A 16,372-nucleotide genomic window follows, 5' to 3' on the forward strand; every position below is an offset into this window, starting at 1 on the left:
CCTTAAAACTATCCAGTTGTTTTCAGGATCACTGAGAATTCTGTTTTAAAAAACTTGACACTCATCATGGCTTATGAGGCCCTGCATCTTCATTTCCCATCACCCTCCCCATGGCTCACTTGGCATTTCTACCAGCCTCTTTGCTGTGCATTGAACTTGCCATGTATTTAGTAACTGCCAATTTCTCCGACTGGGATGTTGTTTTTCTAAATATTTATTCAGCGTACTCGATTCAATTACTCAATTATTTCTGTATAAGAAGGATTATCCTTGATTTTCCTACCAAAAATAAGGACCACTGATGTCACTACCCTGCTGCCATTGCTGTCTATCCCCTAGTCTTGCTGTCCCCTCTGCATAAATTGCACCACTGTATGACATTGTATTACATATGTACTTGGATATATGTTTTGTCAGTGCCTACTTCTAAAATGTTATCTCCAGGAAAGTAGGGCTTCGTCTGTTTTCTCCATTGCCTTATCCCCAGAATCTGACACAAGTAGGTGTTCAATGGACTCTTTATCAAAGAGCTTTAAAGCTTTCTCGTGAGGGGCAGTGAGCTGAGACTCACTCTAAAGATTGGAAGAAAAAGAAAATCCTTAGTCTGGTCCATAGATTGTGACTTGAAGCATGTTCAGCTTTATTGGCCTTGCATAAGTCACTCAAGATAGTAGAAGAGTGGTTTAGGTGTTTATATTTTATGGAGCTATAAGTTCTGGCGCTTACCCTCCTCCACCCAAATTTCCCTAAAAAGCACTAAAAAGTAAGCACTAAAAAATGAACACAAATAAAAAGCTTGACTCTAAACTTAATATAGAGAGAGAATGGATGTAGCATTTCCAATAGAAAAAAAGGATTTGAAGCAAAGAGAGGTGAGTTGTAGCAAAATTTTGTTATTATAGAAGATCATCTTATCATCTTATCAGATCATCTTATCATCTTCAATAGGATTATTTAATCTTAGCAGATTAAAATGCTTTAGGTGACTTGCTCAAGGCACATGAAACCAGAACCCAGAAAGTCAGTATTTCCATACCCACCTAGCACCTGATGGACCCCTGCACCCAACCTGAACATTAGCATTGCACAAGCCTGGTCCTGGTCCATACCCTAGATTTACTGAAACAGATTTTCTTGTGCTGGAGCTGAGGACTCTGAATTTTTATTTGTACTCAAGACGAACCTTCGTGAACTGAAGTTTAAAGCACTGAAGTATGCATGACATGCCGCCTATATAATTTCTATTCCTTAAATTCCAGAGTTGGCCCACTTTCCTGTTTTGACATTGGCCTGGCTATACAAATCTGCCCTCTTCTAAGGTTTTTTTTTTTTTTTTTTCCTTTCACTACACTTACAAACTCTTTATGATAGAAAATATGCCCCACCGCCTTTCAAATACTGCAGCTTTTCAGCCAGGGGTGAAGCAAAGTTGCTAGTCTCCCCATTTCTGGTCTCCTTCTGATACAGCAACGAGCATGCCAGATGAGGTCACCCAGTTGGCAAGGCAATGGCTTTGTTCCACCTTCCTGCTTGGATGTATTAAAATATTGAACATGATCACTGACAGCTGATAATGCTAATAATTATTTCAATAGCAATTATCTAATTGACTGCCATGGAGGAGGACTGTAATGGGATTTCCGTAGCAACAGTCCCTTTGGAAGCAACCGATTTCATTATTTTTATGGAATTGAAAACTGTTTCGAACTGTGATTTTATTTCCCCCTTCAGGATAAGGAGTTTTTGTAGTTGGCAATAGATGTTAGCTATTGCAGGGAACTACAGATTTTAGAGGAGGAACAAAAGCTGAAGACCTAACCAGGAAAAGAGGATTAGAGAGAGAAATAACTTGTAGGAGCTAGAAGTTTGCCTTCACCATTGTCAGTAAAGTAACAAATTAGTCATTACTGATGACTGTGAGAGGAATTATAATGTGACAATTTCCAGCAAGTTTGCTGGTGGGTAGGTCATTAAGGAACCTGAACTTAGACCATTTCTTGAATATATTATAATGCTGGCCTCAGGCCCTTCCACACCTTCAAAGAAGATTAAGAAGTGCAGCTTGCCTTGAGTCCAGTGAAGAAGTTATTTTGTATCCCTCAAGAGGCAGCAGAAATTCCAAAATTTTTATTTTTTCTTGAGTGACCTTTGAGTTAAGTTACTAGCCTAAATCTTTAATAAAGAGCTGGGATCGAGGGGAATACAATGCAAATCAAACATGTCACTCTAGTGGCACCTGGGTGGTTCAGTCCTTAAGCATCCGACTTCAGCTAAGGGCATGATCTCATGGCTCGTGAGTTCGAGACCCATGTCGGGGTCTGTGCTGACAGCTCGGAGCCTGGAGCCTGCTTCAGATTCTGTGTCTCCCTCTATCTCTCCTCCTTCCCCACTTGTGCTCTGTGTCTCTCAAAAATAAATAGAATGTTGGGGTGCTTGGGTGGCTCAGTTGGTTAAGTGTCCAACTTCGGCTCAGGTCATGATCACACAGCTCATGAGTTCGAGTCCCACGTCGGGCTCTGTGCTGCCAGCTCTGAACCTGGAACCTGGGGCCTGCTTTGGATTCTGTGCCTCCCTAGCTCTCTGCGCCTCCCCCACTCATATTCTCTCTCTCTCTCTTTCTCTCTCAAAAATACATAAATATGAAATATATATATGCCACTCTTAATTCTCAAGTGTCCATTACTTAAAGTGCAAACTTCTCACCAAGAACCACAAAGCCCTACAGGGTCTGGCCTCTGGTTATTTCAAACTTGACCATATCCCTTGCCACCTGCTCACTGCTTCTCTCACTGCTCTCTGGCAAAATGGCTGACAAAATGCCTACATATACTAGGAAAACCTGGCCAGTGCTCCTAATCGTAATAGCAAACAAATACTCACATGGTTCTTATAATGTTCCAGTAGTTCTAACCAATCATATGTATGTTCACCACAACCAGTGAGGTAAGTTGTATCAACTTCCCATTTTATGCCTGAAGACACTGAAGTACAGAGAATTTAAATAACTCATCCAAGATCATGTACCTAAGAAGTTAGCAAAGTTGGGTTTGAACCCAGGCAGTCTGATTTCAGAGTTGCTCTTCTTAACCACTGTGCCTCTCTACAAACCAGACCACAACTCTCCCTTGCTTTATGTACTCCAATGTATGGCCATCACACTTCAAATAAAATCCAGTGTAGGGTTCTTTGAGTTCCAGTTCCTGTCCTATCTCTTTAAGCCTGTCCTCCCCCATAAAACCAGCTACATAATATGCAGGGCCCAAGGCAGAGTGAAAATATGGAACAACTGTTAAAAAATTATGAATGGTTTCATGACAGTGACAGGAGAGCTAGAAGTAAAGGAGAGTGACACAGGGGCAGAAAGAACTTTTGAGAAAGCAGTGGCATAAAGCCTTTTCAAATTCCACTTAAAAATAATTAATCTTGGCATCTAATAACCTCAGTGAACTCTCTTGAATTTAAAGTCAAAGAAATCCAGAACTTAACACTTCATAAACTGTGGAAAGCCAAAGATAAAGAGATAAAAGTGACTCAGCACATTCAAAGAATTTTCAATAGCATTAACAACATATTTTTCATCAAAACCAGTGCACTCAGAAGGCTATGGATTACATATTCAATGCACTGAAAGGAAAGTCTGTCAACCAAGAATTTCATATCCAGCCCAAAATGGCTATACGGGGATTAATTAAAAGATTAGCATATAAATAACACTGGGAAACTTGTTGCTAGCAAACCTGCCCTACAAGGAAAAAAAAAAAAATCTACAAGAAGACATTTAAACTGAAATGGAAAGGCAGTAGACAGTAACTCAAATCCACATAAAGAAATAAAATGCACACAAAATGTAAAAGATAATATAAATACATTTTTCTGGTAATTCTTTATTTTCTCCTGTATTACTTAAAATACAATTGCATGGAATAATAATTAGAAGTCTGTGTTGATGGGAAATCAGTGAATAATTTGTATGACAGGTATAATTTGTATGACAACAGTAGCTCAAAGGAAGAGGGAGGCAATGGAAAAATATAGGAGAAGTCTGTTATATTATTGACATAAAATTTTTATTAGTCTCATCTAGATTATTATAAAATAAAATGTTAACTGCAGCATCCAGATAAACCACTAAGAAAAATAAGTAAAAAAAAAAAAAAAAGGAAAAAAAATGAGAACTGAATTAAAATGGTACACTAGAAAAAATCTAACATGAAAAAATGCACTCAGAGAGGGAGAAACAAAAGAACCTGAGACATATGGAAAACAATTAGCAAAATTACACATAAATCCTACTTTATAAGTAATGACCCTAAATATAAATGGAGTAAACACTCCAAAAGGCAAGGGACGTCTGGGTGGCTCAGTTGGTTCAGCCACAGACTTCAGCTCAGGTAATTATCTCACAGTTTGTGAGTTCCAGCCCCTCGAAGGGCTGTATGCTGACAGCTTGGAGCCTGGAGCCTGCTTTGGATTCTGTGTCTCCTTTTCTTTCTGCCTCTCCCCTGCTCATGCTCTGTCTCTCAAAAATAAATAAATGTTAAAAAATAAACTCCAAAATGCAAAATTAGCAGATTGTATAAAATAAATCTTGACCTGCGGTACTTGGGTGGCTCAGTCGGTTAAGTGTCTGGCTTCGGGAGCATCATGATCTCGAGGTTTGTGGGTTTGAGCCCTGCAGCGGGCTCTCTGCTGACAGCTCAGAGCCTGGTGCCTGCTTTTTAGATCCTGTGTCTCCCTCTCGCTCTGCCCTTCACCTGTTTGCTCTCTCTCTCTTTCAAATAAACATTAAAAATTGTTTTTAAATAAAAAATAAATAAACCGTGACCCAACTATATGTATTGGAGATGAACTTTAGATTAAAGGACAGTTTCTATAATCATCAAGACAGCATGGTATTAGCACAAAAACAGACACATAGACCAATGGAATAGAATAGAGACTCCAGAACTAGACCACAAAAGTATGGCCAACTAATCTTTGACAAAGCAGGAAAGAGTATCCACTGGAAAAAAAGACAGTCTGTTTAACAAATGGTGCTGGGAGAACTGGACAGCAACATGCAGAAGGATGAAGCTAGACCACTTTCTTACACCATTCACAAAAATAAACTCAAAATGGATGAAGGACCTGAATGTGAGACAAGAAACCATCAAAACCCTAGAGGAGAAAGCAGGAAAAAAACCTCTCTGACCTCAGCCGCAGCAATTTCTTACTTGACACATCCCCACAGGCAAGGAAATTAAAAGCAAAAATGAACTATTGGGACCTCATGAAGATAAAAAGCTTCTACACTGCAAAGGAAACCATCAACAAAACTAAAAGGCAACCAATGGAATGGGAAAAGATATTTGCAAATGACATATTGGACAAAGGGCTAGTATCCAAAATCTACAAAGAACTCACCAAACTCCACACCCGAAAAACAAATAATCCAGTGAAGAAATGGGCAGAAAACATGAATAGACACTTCTCTAAAGAAGACACCCAGATGGCCAACAGGCACATGAAAAGATGCTCAACGTTGCTCCTCATCAGGGAAATGCAAATCAAAACCACACTGAGATATCACCTCATGCCAGTCAGAGTGGCTAAAATGAACAAATCAGGAGACTATAGATGATGGAGAGGATATGGAGAAACGGGAACCCTCTTGCACTATTGGTGGGAATGCAAACTGGTGCAGCCACTCTGGAAAACAGTGTGGAGATTCCTCAAAAAATTAAAAATAGATCTACCCTATGACCCAGCAATAGCACTGTTAAGAATTTACCCAAAGGATACAGGAATGCTGATGCATAGGGGCACTTGTACCCCAATGTTTATAGCAGCACTCTCAACAATAGCCAAATTATGGAAAGAGCCTAAATGTCCATCAACAGATGAATGGATAAAGAAGTTGTGGTTTATATAACAATGGAATACTACTTGGCCATGAGAAAGAATGAAATATGGCCATTTGTAGCAACGTGGATGGAACTGGAGAGTGTTATGTTAAGTGAAATAAGTCATGCAGAGAAAGACAGATACCATATGTTTTCACTCTCAATTGGATCCTGAGAAACTTAACAGAAGACCATGGGGGAGGGGAAGGGGAAAAAAAAAGTTAGAGAGGGAGGGAGCCAAACCATAAGAGACTCTTAAAAACTGAGAATAAACTGAGGGCTGATGGGGGGTGGGAGGGAGAGGAAAGTGGGTGATGGGCATTGAGGAGGGCACCTGTTGGGACGAGCACTGGGTGTTGTATGGAGACCAATTTGACAATAAAGTTCATATTAAAAAAATAAATTTAAAAAATTAAAAAATTAAAAATAATTAAACTGTGACCCAACTATATGTATTGGAGATGAATTTTAGTTTAAAAGACAGTTTGCAAGTAATATGATGGAAAAGATAATATCATGCAAAACACAAACATGAGAAATATGAAGTTGCTATACTAATATCAGACAAAATAGACTGTAAAAGAAAAAAAAGGGGGCGCCTGGGTGGTTTAGTCAGTTAAGCGTCTGACTTCAGCTCAGGTCATGACCTCATGGTTCGTGAGTTTGAGGGCCACATCCAACTCGGTGCTGACACCTCAGAGCCTGAACCCTGCTTCAGATTCTGTGTCCCCCTCTTTCTCTGCCTCACCCACCCCTGCTTGTCCTCTGTCTCTCTCTATCTTTCAAAAATGAATAAACGTTAAAAAATTATTTAAAAAAATAAAATAATAAGGACTTTTTATTATTTTTTTTTTAATTTTTATTCTTGACAGAGAGACAGAGACAGAGCAGGAGCTGGGGTAGGGCAGAGTGAGAGAGGGACACAGTATCTGAAGCAGGCTCCAGGTTCTGAGCGGTCAGCACTGAGCCCAACGTGGGGCTCGAACTCACAAACTGTTGATCATGACCTGAGCCGAAGTCAGACACTTAACCAACTGAGTCACCCAGGTGCCCCACAAAAAATAAGGACATTTTAGAATGATAAGATGGCTAAGCCATCAGAAAAATACAATAGTTATAAACATACATGCATCTAACATCAAAGCTCCAAGATACATAGAGCAAAAAAGGACATACATGAAGGGAGGCATAGTTAGTTGAAAATCACTGGACTTGTCAAAACCACCATGAGATACCACCTCATGCCCATTAGGATGGCTATTATAAAAAAAAGAAAAAACTGAAAAGTTTTGACAATGATGCTGAGAAATTGGAATCACTTCGACTGTTGGCGGGAATGTTAAATGCTGTAGGTGCCGTGGAAAACGGTTTGGTGGGCCCTCAAAAAGCTAAAGGTAGAATTCAAATGATACAGAAATTCCACTTCTGCATATACCCAAGATATATGAAAATAGGATCTCAAAGGGATATTTGTACATTCATGTTCATAGCAGCATTATTAACAGTAGCTAAAAGGTAGAAGCAATTCAGGTGTTCATTGACAATATTGACAATAAAACAATATGACGATATACAATAAAATGTTATATTCATCCCCTAAAAAGAGAGAAATTCTGACATAATCCAACATGGTGTGAACCTTGAAAACATTATGTTAAGCATAGTAAGCCACACATACAAGGACAAATAATGTGTAATTCCATTATTCCTAGCAATACTTTGTATAAGCTTTGAACAGAGCTTACCAGGTTTTAGACGGAAGAAAGAATGGGGAATTATTGTTTAATGGTCAGAGTTTCAGTTTTGCAAAATGAAAACGAGTTCCATAGATTGATGGTAGTGATGGTTGCACAATATAAATATATCACTGAGCTGTTCATTTAAAAATGGTAAAGATGGTAAATTTTATGTATATTATACCACGATAAAAAATTTAAAGGAAAATGCAATAGAAGATTTATGTCATTAAAAATAATAGCCATTGGAGACCTCAGTACATTTTCAAAAATTAATAGTATAACTGGAAAGAACATCAACAAGACAATAGAAGATTTGAACAGCACTATAAAACAAATCGATTTAACAGGTATCTATATAGCACTTGACTACCAGCAAAATATACATTTCTCTCAAGTGCACATGAATCATTCTCCAAGATAGACTGCATGCTAAGCCATAAAATAAGAATAAATAAATTTAAAATGGGTAGGATTACACAAAGTTCATTAACCATCATAGAATAATATAATAAAGAAATAGCAAAGGAGGCGTCTGGGTGGCTCAGTCAGTTGAGGGCCCAACTTCGGCTCAGGTCATGATCTTGTGTCCATGGGTTCAAGCACCACATTGGGCCCTAGGCTGACAGCTCAAAGCCTGGAGCTTGCTTTGGATTCTGGGTCTCCCTCTCTCTCTGCCCACTTCCTGCTAATGCTGTCTCTCTCTGTCTCTCAAAAAATAAAATAAAATAATGTAAAACATTTAAAAAAAAAAGAAATAGCAAAAAAACTTAGTGAGTTCATAAATATGTAAACAATTAAACAACACACTCTTAAATAGCCTGTAGGTCAAGGAAAAAAAAATAAGGAAAATTAGAAAATATGTTAAGATGAATTAAGATGAAAAAACAACATAGTAAAACTAATGGGATCCAGCTAAAAGGATACATAGAGATAAATGAAATAAATCAGTCATAGAAAGACAAACACCATATAATTGATTTCACTCATGTGTAGAATTTAAGAAACAAAATAGATGAGCATAGGGAAAAAAATAGAGAGAGAGACAAATCAAGAAACAGACTCTTAGCTTTGGAGAACAAACTGATGGTTACCAGAGGGGAAGCGGATGGGGGGATGGGTTAAATAGGTGATTAGGATTAAGGAGCGCACTTGTGATGAGCACTGGGTGTTGTATGAAAGTATTGAATCACTATGTTGTACAGCGAAACTAATATCACACTGTATGTTAGCTAATGGGAATTTAAATAAACACTAAAAAAGTGTGTACATGTAAATGCCTATATTAAAAAAGAAAAAAAAATTCAAATGAAAAATGTATCTCCTACTGGTTCTCCTTCTCTGAAGAACTCTGAGAAACTCTGAGAGGTACAGATTTGGTATGAGAAGTGGTTCTACAGGAATGAAATATTAATGATGAGTTTTCTGAACTTGTTCTGGAGTATCTGGAATTAGTTCTCTAGTCTAATTATATTCAAGGCATAAATGGCTCTATTTTTAATGGTAAAGAAAGTACTGGTGGTTCATTTCATGATGGGTCAATAGAAATACACAAAGTACCACCACTGGATACTCTTAATCAAAAACTCATAAAACTCATATTCTGATTGGCTGTGTATTCAATATCTTAGAACACGTATGTCAATTTAATGGGTATAATGAGATTTCTGGTTGCTCTTAATTGCACTGGAGAAAGTGGGAAGATAAAATAATGAGTTCAGGGATTCAAATTCCCAGCTTGAATTCCTTACAAATAACCTGAAAGTGTCTATAACTTCCCTGAAAGAAATCCTTATCTTCTATAGCCACAGAGCTGACAGTTCTAAAAACCCAACCCAGAGTCTCATCTTGCAAGCAGCTGCATTATAACACAAATTGAATCTCCAACTTCACAGGACGTCTGAAATTAAAGTGAGGACAATCACTGGGGAAGAATGGAATCCTGATAGTTCCAGAGTTGAGCCAGTTTATAGACCTTTAATCCCTTGAATGAAGGGAGGTCAGGTCCCCTTCAGGAAGGACCCTGCCAAATTTTACACTGTTAATCTTTCTCCACACCTTCCCCAAAGAGACCTATGGCCTTTTATTAAGTGACTGTGTGTTGGGAAAAAAAAAAGAGATAATCAGATTTTTAAAAGATTACTAGATACAGGCTCTGAAGTGTAGCTAAATCCAGGAGATCCAAGATGTCACTCAAGTTTATCTCAATATAGGTCCAGTGTGTTCAGAAATCCCTCATGTGGTTATTTTTTTAGTGCCAGAATGCATAATTAGAATAGACAGACTTAGCAATTGAAGAATTTCCACCTAGGTTCTCTAACCTGCAGTGTAAGTGCTATTGCATTAGGAAAGGCCATGTGTAAGCCATTAGAAATGCCTCTACCTAAGTAAGTAGTAAATAGTAAACTAAAAGCAATACTACATACCTGGAAGGACTATTGAGATTAATGTCACTATCAATGACTTGAAGGGTGCATTCCCATTACATCCTCATTCAAATCTGCCAATTTGTCCAGTTTAGAAAGCAGATGTATCATGGAGATTGACAGTGGGTTATTGTAAACTTTACTAGGTATAAACTCTAATTTCATCTGCCCTTCCAAATGTGGTTTCACAGCTTGAGTAAATTAATATTTTTCCTTGTACCTGATATGCAGCTATAGAGTTGTCAAGTTCTTTTTTCTCAACACTTGCTGGTAAAGACCATCAAAACCAGTTTCCTTTTAGTTGGCAAGGCTGGCCATACAGCTTCACTGTTTTACCACAGAGGTATATCAGCTTTTCGGCCCTATATCGTAACTGATTCCACAGGAAACTTAATTGCTGGCCATCCAGAAGACGTCATACTGGCCCATGTAGGTTGACATTATGTAGTGATTAAGAAGTACCAACTCTCTAGACTTGGTGGTAAAACATTTACCTGTTAGAGACTGAGAAATAAATTCAATAAAAATTCATGGGCCTTCTACCCTCATGGAATTTCTAGGAGTCCAGTGGTGTATACTGGGCATCCCTTCCAAGGTGAAAAAGAAGTTATTGCATCTAGCAGCATTTAAAAATAAAACCGAAGCACAACAACTAGTGGGGCCCTTTAGCTTACAGAGGCAAAACATTTTGTCATCTGGGTGTGCTAACTCTGGCCCATTTACAAGCGACCCCCAAAAAATGCTAGTTTTGAATGAAGATCAGAGCAAAGGAAGGTTTGCTATAGCAGGTTCACTGTTCTGTCACTTGAGCCATATATGATCTAGCTGACATAATGGAGCATGAAGTGTCGATGACACTTTTGGGGGGGCAGCGGTCTACAGATTATGTATTAGGGGTGGAGAGAGAGCAGTCTTTCCACTTTGAATGCCCCCCCCCCCCCGCCCCCAGAGCCTTAGAAGACTCAAGTAAGGCGACTGTAGGCGGTGGTTCCCCCGGGGAACCACACTGGCTCCAGCTGACATTTTTGCCCCTGGCCTCTGCCCCTCAGCCCAGAGGCTGCCCCGGAGCCTGTGAGAGCCTGCTTGCTGGAAGTCACAGTAGGAACCTTTGTCTCCAGGCTGAGCAGAAGGCTGGCCCAGGGGCCCGGGGTTCCTCCCAGTTCTCTGCGCATAGCCCCTGAGGGGCAGGCTGGAGTGGGTGTGGACAGTGGGGGCCCACAGAGCTTGGGGTCGGTCCCACAGTCACAGCCAGCCTAGCAAGCACACGGGGCTGAGAAGGAGCCTTGCAGGAGAGCAGACCCCATCCCAGGGAAGGTGACGCCCGAGTCAGGAGAGGGTGCGCAGAAAAAGGCAGCAACCAGGCAGGCACCAAATCTCTTTTATTGGGAGGGGGGCCACTGGGGGCGGGCCCGGGGCCCTCTCACTGCACAGCTTGTTCATTGGCGCTGCTTCCTGAGTCCTGCGGCTTCATTACATCGGGGCAGCTCGGGTGGACTGGAGAAGGGCTCGATGTGCAGGGCCTCCAAAGCTTCATCTGCCCGGAAGGCCAGCCCCACGGTGGCTGGGGCCTGCGGCCGTGCCATCTGACTGGTGAAGCCGCACTCTCCCAGTGTCTGGCCATCATCCAGAAGTTAGTCATCCTTGTACAGCGGCTGCTCGTCGGACGGCCACTTGGAGATGCCCTTGACAATGCGCTTCAGCTCGAACAAGGTGCTCGACTCCTTGGCGTACGCGAAGATGGTGGTCTTGTGGGGCCTGATCATGAGGAACACGTCCTGCCAGGTCCTGGCTTGGGCTGCGATGCTGAGAACTCCCTCTATAGGCCTCCTGACTAAATGAGGTTTACTTTTACTTTTGGAAACTTTGGCAGAGCTCTATAGGTGAATCATGGAATTTTCTGGGACATTCCTGTAGGGCAGTCTTGAAGAGAAATTCATCCAGTGATCAGAACTTTGGCCAATGTATCTGGTGATTCTTTTTACATAGGGGAAAAAAAAAAGGTTTGAGTTATACTGATTCACGAGTGGTAGCCAATCGTTGGACTGGACGTTCAAGTGCTTGGAAGGAACATAAGCAGAAGCTTGGTGAAAAGGAGATTTGTGGAAGAGGCACATTTGCAGACCTCAAATGTGACTAGGATATTAGGAAACTGTATTTCAAAAATAATTAATGCATAGCAAGAAAGATTACATTGTAAGAAACTATTATATAGCATATAGAAAACAAGTTTAATGGTGAAATCAAATTTATAGCACAATTAAATATTACTTCAATATCTGCCTTGAAAAACTATATGTATCTGAGTCAGTTTCCCACACCTTTTTTCTTCTTTAGTAGGTTTGAATTTTTCAGATAAGAGAGTTTCATTTATTATACAAAAAGTAATTAAATGAAACACCTAAGTAAGTAACTATTTTGCACACAGCAATACTACAAGAATAAAATTTCATTTGCCCACAACCAAACAGATTTTTTCTGCAGTTCTCTAACTCTAATACCTCTAGAATGACTGCATCCCTGGCTTGAGTGATAACTTCTGCATCAAAAGTCACATATCGGTTCACGCAGAGATGTGAGATCTATCACACAGAAAGAAAAGTGAAATGATATTACAATGCAGGAACTCTGGATGACCTCAGATGTCTCTGTTAGCAAACTTCATTGGTAAGAAAAATAAGCAGTGACAATAAAAATTGTCTATTTTTTAGTGTATGATTGTGGGACAGAGACAGAAAATAGAAAGTAATAACAAATCATTATTTTAAACCTAACCATTAATTACCCACTTCCATATTACAATACTATCAAAGAACACTCCCAAATCCTAGGGAATCTTCTGTATCTTTGCAGAGATTTTTCCACACTTGGTTGTGTTTTGATATCAGTATGTGGTGTATGTGATATCAGCCTTCCATTAATTAATCATTCATGTAATACGTTTCTTGCAACTTTCTTGTGCCTTGTTCTGATCACATCTAGTTTGGGAGGAGAAAGAAGAGGTAACATAGGTTAATATAGGGAACAATGAAGGAGGAGGTATCCCACAGAAGCTGGTATCTTAAAATGTAGTAACTATCAGGCCCTCATCAAGGCAGGAAGGGAATATCCAAAACAGAGTGTGGGGATCAATATCCCAAGGTCTCTCCTCCTACATCCACTATTATTCTTCCAGATTCTCCCGTTAGTCAACCTGGAAGGCAGAAGGCAAGAAAGCACAGATGATGCAGCCCACAGAATTCAGTTTTCTGGACCACAGAAGAGGTGAATTTGAGAGGCTAAGAGAAAAATTACCAGGTGTACTCACAACTGCAAAGAAAAGATCTTTCCCCTCCCCCGCCGTTCCCGAAACCAGCCAGGGCGCGCCCGGTGGTAGTCTGACATAAAGGCGGGAACCAATCAAGTTCTGCTGAATGGTTTGAAATAAAGGCGGGAACCAATCAAGTTCTGCTGAGCCTTCAAATTTAAATGTCAACCTATAACAACTCTGTAACCTCAAAAAAATCCCTAACTTGTTTGTGCCTGTCTATAAAAGAAGCTGTAAGATCCTTGCTCGGGGCCTCTTGTGTCACCGCCCACGAGTGCGCGGAGGACCGGGTTCGAACCTGCAGTAAACGACCCCTGCCACTTGGCTTTGACTCTGGACTCTGGTGGTTTGTTTTCGGGGGGTCTCTCGAATCGGGGCATATCAAATTAATATGGACGGCAACAGAGAATACCAACACGGCCAACTCTTTGTTCCACTTAGCATCTATTCTTGTCTGTGCTAAGAACTTACACCTTGAATTTATACCTTGAACCCAGCCACAATATTCATGGAAGGATGACTTCAATTCAGATATACTTACAACTGGAATTTAAATTGTAAAGCAACCCACTACCAGAACTCTTCAAGTAAGACAGCAAATAAAAGCATTAAAACCAAATCTACAATTATAGTTGGGAGATTTTAAAACTCCTTTTACAGTAAAAGACAAATATCGTGGGGAGAAAATAAGCAAGGTTAACTTTAAAAAGGACCTATTTCTAAAAGCTGCTTCTAGAATCTAAGGCTCTACCTTAAGAAACTTAAAGAAGGACAAAAGAAATGCAAATCAGAAGACAAAGGCAATTGAAGACAGTAAGCAAGATAGCAGACATCAATGAATGTGAAAGCAGAAAGAAACAAAACAGAAGATAACTGAAAAGAGAAAGTCAGTTTATTGTGAAGATAAAATAAAAATGATAAACATCTAGGAAAACTAACAAATATAAAGGAGAGGAGACACAAATTATTTATGAGTACTGAAAGAAGGGATATTCCTACAGATTCTTAGGACATATATAGGATAATATAGAAAACTATAAAGAACTCTGCATACACAAATTTGACAACTTATACAAATGTACCTAAGCCAAGCCTCAAAAACTATAAAATATCAAAATTCACTGAAGAAGAAATATATAGTGTTAATATTCATATAACTCTTAAAAATGAATTCATATTTAATCCTTCAGATTAAAAACAAGACCCATTGGTTTCACTGGAAAACTTTATCACACATTTAAAGGCAAATAACACTAATTCTAAACAATTTCTTCAAGAAAATTGAAGAATGAAAAATAAAAACTTCCAGTTTCATTTTACGAGTTCAGAATAACATATCAAAACTAGATAAAGACAGCACAAAAAAGAAAACTACAAACCACTATCCCTTGTTACTATAGCTACAAAAACTTCAACAATATATAAACAGCAGCAACAACAACAACAACAACAACAACAACATACCTAGCCATATATGAAGAGAAAAATATACTATGATCAACTAAAATTTACCCTAGAAATGCAATGGTAATTGAACGTGTGAAAATTTGGTCAATGAAAACTTGTGTAATAATAGTGCGAAAAAGAAGGAAAAAATATACAATCCTTTTGATACTGAAAAGGCATTTCATAAAACACAATATTTATTTATGATAAAAATTCTCAGCAGCTAAGAATACAAAGAAACCATTGCTTCCTAGAGAAAGGTCGTCAACAAAAACCTGCAGCTAACATCATATTTCATAATTAAAGAGTGACTGCCTTACCCATAAAATTGGGAGGAAGGCAAAAATATCCATTTCACTCCCATTTAACATCATACTGGAAGTCTAAATCGATGCAATAACACAAGAAAAAGAAATGCAAGTTAAATTGATCGGAAATGAATTTATTTTCTATTTACAGATATTATGGCTGTATATCTAGACAATTTCAACCAATCAAAAAACAAAAACTCCTAAAATTAATGTGTGTTAAGGAAGAATATAGATACAATGTTAACACACACACAAAAATTCAATTGTATTTCTTCATACTGGTGATGTAAATGGAAACCAAAATTTTAAAATAACAGTTAAGATATCTGAAAAAAGTAATATTGGGTAAAATCAAAGAAAATACACAAATAAGGTCTGTATGCTGAAAAATATGAATACCAGTGAAAGAAATTAAACAGTGCATAAGAAAATGGAGAGACATATTGTGCTCAGTTGGAAGTCTAAACATGATAAAGATGTGAATTCTCTTAAAATTGACTTATAGATCAAAAATCTTGTCTCACCACAATTGCCATGTGTGGATGAAGGAGTGTCTGTTGACCAACAGCAGCCAGAAATCCGATTCCCTTCAAAATGTATAGGGATATAAACTTCACCTGTCTTCCTGGAAACTTCAGGACAGAGCTCACCACTGCTTACAAAAATACTGTGACGCAATAAAAGTTTCTTTCTTTGACAAGTGTATATTTACATCTCCTAACAGTCTTTGATTCAATTCAAATTTTTTGAATTCCAAGTAAAGTTGTAAAGTTGTGTTTCACTGTCTTTTTAGCTCTCTATACATCCAGTTGACATGATCTAACCTGCCTTCTGTATTTTCTTTACAATACCCATTTTCTTTATTATATTTATTGCCAAGAGTAGTCTATTTCTAAAAATGTTCAGAGTATATATGATTATGAAGCACTGTACTAACAGTTTATAAGAATAAAATATTTTATAACTTCACCCAAGTAGTCCATGTTACATTATATAACCCTCTAAAAGGAAGAGAAGTTTTATAGAGATCATATATATATATGTATATATAAATTTATTATAGCTATTTATACTATAATAACTATATATACTATATATATAAATAAGATTGAATTGTGCTAGTGCATAGGAATCATTTAACATGATTTATTACTCATATTACTCATACTGTTACATATAACTCATACACAGAAGAGTTGCTGTAAAATATATATACACACATATTATATGTACTATATATACTGTACACACTATATACTATATGTAC

At 38.4% G+C, this 16,372-nt stretch overlaps 1 pseudogene; it reads right to left on the bottom strand.

Annotated features, from left to right (window-relative positions):
• Nucleotides 1-11,464: 11,464 nt before the first annotated feature.
• The window catches only part of LOC102964699, a 60,369-nt pseudogene continuing 55,461 nt past the window's right edge, over nt 11,465-16,372 (bottom strand).

Source organism: Panthera tigris, chromosome D1, assembly GCF_018350195.1.
Source record: "Panthera tigris isolate Pti1 chromosome D1, P.tigris_Pti1_mat1.1, whole genome shotgun sequence".
Taxonomy (NCBI): domain Eukaryota; kingdom Metazoa; phylum Chordata; class Mammalia; order Carnivora; family Felidae; genus Panthera; species Panthera tigris.